The sequence below is a fragment of the Apium graveolens genome, chromosome 7, assembly GCF_009905375.1.
Source record: "Apium graveolens cultivar Ventura chromosome 7, ASM990537v1, whole genome shotgun sequence".
In the NCBI taxonomy this organism is placed as follows: Eukaryota; Viridiplantae; Streptophyta; class Magnoliopsida; order Apiales; family Apiaceae; genus Apium; species Apium graveolens.
The window spans coordinates 92639105-92644526 of NC_133653.1; positions in this window are offsets into that span (position 1 = coordinate 92639105).

Genomic DNA, 5422 nt, shown 5'->3' on the forward strand with positions numbered 1-5422 from the left:
GGAGGTTGGAATAGTTGTAGGGATGGATGAACTTACCTCACTTACCTGATGTGCTTGCATTACAGGAAAGTAAAACATTGGCACATCCTTGTGATGATTGGCCCTATTCAAATCTGCAATGAGCCTTCTCTCTTGAACCCAACAATCCAGTTTGTTGTTAAGGTTCTCAAGCACAATCTCTTCACAGAGGTGGTTAGCTAATAACATAAGAAATCTAGCATAATACACATTTTTACCTCTTTTATTTAACTCCCCTAATTTAAAACCTAACTCAAACAAGACAAGGTCACTGAAATTATAAAATTTATCTGTAACTAGCATGTATAGCATGTTAAGCATGGAAATATTCACTGAATTAAAATTACTGATTTTTCCTGATAAAACCTTTGTAACTACATCACACAAGAAACTCCACTCTTTCCTAAGACCCATTCTTCTAATATCACTCAGTTTAGAAGTAGGTAGTGCATAGTGCATGGAATTGAGCATATTGATTATATCAGTGTCAGTGTGTGGTGAAGTCACATTGTTATCAGGAATTTTAAAACATGCTTTTATCACATCACTATTTATACATAATTCTTTACCTTTGATGGTTATAGTGATGGTCTTATCTGTAGAGTTATAGGTAGCAGTGGTCCACATCTCTTCAACAACTTCACAGAAGATTGTGGGTGATTCCAGCATGGCATAATTGAGCTTGCAATTCTTCGCAAAGTCCATCATCTTGTGATAGCCATCCGATTGCTGAATACCCTTGTTCACTAATGCAGTGAAATTGTTCTTCTCATAAATGAACCCAGTTTGAGACATAATCTTTACAACCGGTGCCATTGTTAAAGAATAAGAGCTTGAAGAAGGAGAGTAAGTGCTTTGAGAGAGAATGAAATTAGAGCAATTGAATTGAGAATGATAAAAGAAAAGCAATTGCAATGAAATAAGCTTTTATACTATCTCAAAAAACTGATAAAAATAATAAAGTAAAATAAGGTAACCAATAGAAATTGCCTAAAATAGCCGTTTAAAAAAAACTGTAAAAATTCCCCCCATTATCCGTCGTGTTATGCTTACAAACTGTAAGTATACTCGATGGATAATGTACATCGAATTAACGGCTGAGATTAAGACAATTCGACGGATGAGGATAAATTGTTATCCGTCGACACATAAAATATTCCAGAAAAGTAATTGATTTTTATTAGCAAATTGTATTACGACGGATGACCAAACTCGATGGATAAGGGTTATCCGTCGAGATGTAAATTTTGACTTAGCCAAAATTTCATCCAAGACTGAATAATCAATTAAATTTCTGGCTGCATTTCAACTTGCAAATTAACTCAGATGGATTTAAGAGTAATTAAGCATACCGAACTCACTTATTAATCTTAAAAAGGTGGATTCATCCAGTGGCTTGGTAAAGATATCTGCAAGCTGCTTCTCACTGGGAATAAAATGTAGTTCCACAGTACCATTCATTACATGTTCCCTTATGAAATGGTACTTGATATCTATGTGCTTTGTCCTTGAATGTTGTACTGGATTTTCAGTGATGGCAATTGCACTTATGTTATCACGGAAAATAGGAATCCTCTCAATTTGCAAACCATAGTCTAGCAATTGATTTCTCATCCATAAAATCTGTGCATAGCAACTGCTAGCAGCAATATATTCAGCTTCAGCTGTGGAAGTAGAAACTGAATTTTGCTTTTTACTGAACCAGGACACAAGCTTGTTTCCTAGAAATTGACAGGTTCCTGTTGTACTCTTTCTATCAATTTTACAACCTGCATAATCTGCATCTGAATAACCAGTTAGATCAAAACCAGAATCTCTAGGGTACCAAATGCCAATGTTTGGTGTTCCCTTGAGATATATAAAAATTCTCTTAATAGCTATTAAGTGAGATTCTCTAGGATCAGCCTGAAATATAGCACATAAATATGTAGCAAACATTATATCTGGCCTACTAGCTGTTAAGTATAGAAGTGAGCCAACCATGCCTCTATAACTTGAAATATCCACAGACTTTTCAGTAGTGTTTAATTCAAGCTTAGTTGCAGTGGCCATGAGAGTTTTTGCAGATGTGCAATCCATTAGATCAAACTTCTTTAAAAGATCAAAAATATATTTAGTTTGACTAATGAATATTCCATCACTAACTTGCTTAACTTGTAAACCAAGAAAGTAAGTTAGTTCTCCCATCATACTCATTTCATACTTACTTTGCATTAATTTGGAAAACTTTTTGCTAAGTTTCTCATCTGTAGAGCCAAAAATAATATCATCTACATAAATTTGAACAAGTATACTAGAGCCATTAACATTTCTGAAAAATAAAGTTTTATATACAGTACCTCTTGTGAAGTGATTTTCCAAAAGGAACTTTAATAAAGTGTCATACCAGGCTCTAGGTGCTTGCTTCAGTCCATAAAGTGCTTTCAGAAGATAATAGACATATTCTGGAAAATTTGGATCTTCAAAACCAGGAGGTCGACTGACATAAACTTCTTCCTCCAAATCTCTATAAAGAAAGGCACTTTTGACATCCATTTTATAGACTTTAAAATTGGCATGGGCTGCATAGGCTAAGAAGATTCTGATTGCTTCAAGTCTTGCAACATGAGCAAATGTTTTATCAAAATCTATTCCTTCTTGTTGACAGACCAATCTAGCTTTATTCCTGACAACTATGCCATTTTCATCCATCTTATTTCTGAATACCCACCGGGTGTCTATTGGATTCTTTCCTTTAGGCTTGGGTACCAGCTTCCACACATTATTCCTTTCAAATTGGTTTAGCTCCTCCTGCATAGCTAATATCCAATCAGGATCCAACAAAGCTTCTTCTACCTTCTTTGGTTCTTCCTTGGAAAGAAAGCTGCTGTATAGACAGTCTTCCTGAGTTGCTCTTCTTGTTTGAACTCTAGAAGAAACATCACCAATAATAAGCTCAAAGGGGTGACCTTTTGTCCATTTCCTTTGTTGAGGTAGATTAGCTCTAGATGAAGAAACCTCATTGTTGTCTTGATGTGTGATTGAGTTTTGATTGTTAGAAACTCCCCCTGAGTTTGTGGATCTTTGATTTGAGAAAGGGGAACTTTCTATAGGTGATCTATCTTGACTTCCTGCTCCTTTTGATAACCTGACGGATGGTGAATTTTGAGTACCGACGGATGAAGCTGATTGTCTCCCGACGGATAACGCAGATTGCCTTCCGACGGATGAAGCATTATGCAACTCGACATATGTTGAGTTTTGTGCTTCATTGGTGGTAGATTTATTTGCATTATCCTTAGATACATTCTCTTGATCACCTTCATCATCACTGTCATCACTAACCATCTCCACATTGTCGAATTTGAGGCTCTCATGGTAATCTCCATCTTTCAGTCCTTTAATCTTTTTCTCATCAAACACAACATGTATTGATTCCACAACAATGTTGGTTCTTAGATTGTAGACTCTATATGCTTTACCAATAGCATATGCAATGAAAAATCCTTCATCTGCTTTAGCATCAAACTTCCCATTTTGATCAGTTTGATTTCTCAGAATATAGCTTTTGCAGCCAAAGACATGAAGAAAGTTTAGAGTTGGCTTCTTGTTCTTGAACAATTGATAGGGAGTCATGCATCTTGCTTGATTAACCAAAGAAATATTCTGAGTGTAACATGCAGTATTTACAGCTTCATCCCATAAATATGTTGGTAATTTAGATTTTTCAAGCATTGTCCTTGTAGCTTCAATAAGTGATCTGTTCTTCCTTTCCACTACTCCATTTTGTTGTGGAGTCCTTGCTGCTGAAAACTCATGCAGAATCCCATTTTCCTCACAAAATGCTCTCATGACAGAGTTCTTGAACTCAGTTCCATTGTCACTCCTGATTCTTCTAACCTTAAATCAGGATGATTATTGACTTGCCTTATGTGATTTATGATGATTTCACTAGCCTCATCTTTAGACTTTAGGAAATATGTCCAAGAGAACTTTGAGAAATCATCTACAATTACTAGGCAAAATCTTTTCCTTGAGATTGACAATACATTGACTGGTCCAAATAAATCCATGTGAAGCAGTTGCAAAGGCTCTTCAATTGTTGAATCAAGTTTCTTCCTGAATGATGCTTTGATCTGCTTCCCTTTTTGGCAGGCATCACACAGTCCATCCTTAGAAAACTCCACTAGAGGAATGCCTCTGACCAGTTCTTTCTTTACTAGCTTCTTGTGCCATAACCAACTTTCATCCTGACTAGCTTTACTGAGAAGACAAGTTACAGATTCAGCATTAGATGAGTTGATATCAGCTAGGTACACATTTCCTTTTCTCACACAAGTGAGAACCACTTTGCTGCTTCTTTTATAGTCACAACACAGGCTTCTGAGTTGAAGGTTACTGAATTGCCTTTATCACAAAACTGGCTGATACTCAACAGATTGTGTTTGAGACCTTCCACTAAAGCAACCTCCTCAATGATGACATTGTCCTTTGAAATTAAGCCATATCCCACAGTATAACCTTTGCTGTCATCTCCAAAAGTAATACTTGGGCCAGCTCTCTCTTTAAACTCTGTGAGCAGGGTAGAATCACCAGTCATGTGTCTTGAACAACCACTATCCAAGTACCAAAGATTCTTTCTGTTTCCCTGCACACATCAAAATCAAATCATTTGGTACCCAAGTTTCCTTGGGTCCTGCCTTGTTAGCTTTCCTTTTCTGTTTCTTAGGCTTTATTTCACTTGAATTGGGAATTTTAGATTCATCCTTAGTTATTTAAGTTGGGCCTTTGAAACCATTCATTGCAACAGAATTATCATGCATATTATGACTAAAAGGAAATGGCATGCTATGGGTAAACATGTTATTCCAGTAAGGCATGCTAAATGGCATTTGTGGCATACTATATGCAGCATAATAAGGATTAGGTGCAAATGGTATATTAGCAAACTGTGCATTCATGTTCTGTGTTGACATAACATTAACAGGCATAGGAGGCATGACATTCATGTTTGGAAATTGAGGTTGCACAGACATGGAAGTAGGCATGGCAGATATGCAATTAACAAACAGATGATTTACACTACCACACTTGACACAGATTTTCCTAGGAGCATATTTATCAGGTGTGTAGTTATTGTGTTTGTTAATCCCTACTTTACCATTCCTGTTGTTTTTCCTTTTAGTCTCTGTTTTTACCTCAATCTTTTCAAGTTTGTCACTTAACTGTTTGACAGTCATGTGACCAACATCAGCCTTTTTCCCTTTCTTAACTTGACTCGACTCTCTTGAAACAAAGTTATTGGAAACAGCTTTACTAATGGGTTTGCTCATAGCCGACGGATGATGATTTTCATCAATCGACGGATAACACTTTTTGTTATCCGACGGATGATCCTCATCATCCGTCGAGTCTACATCTGTTA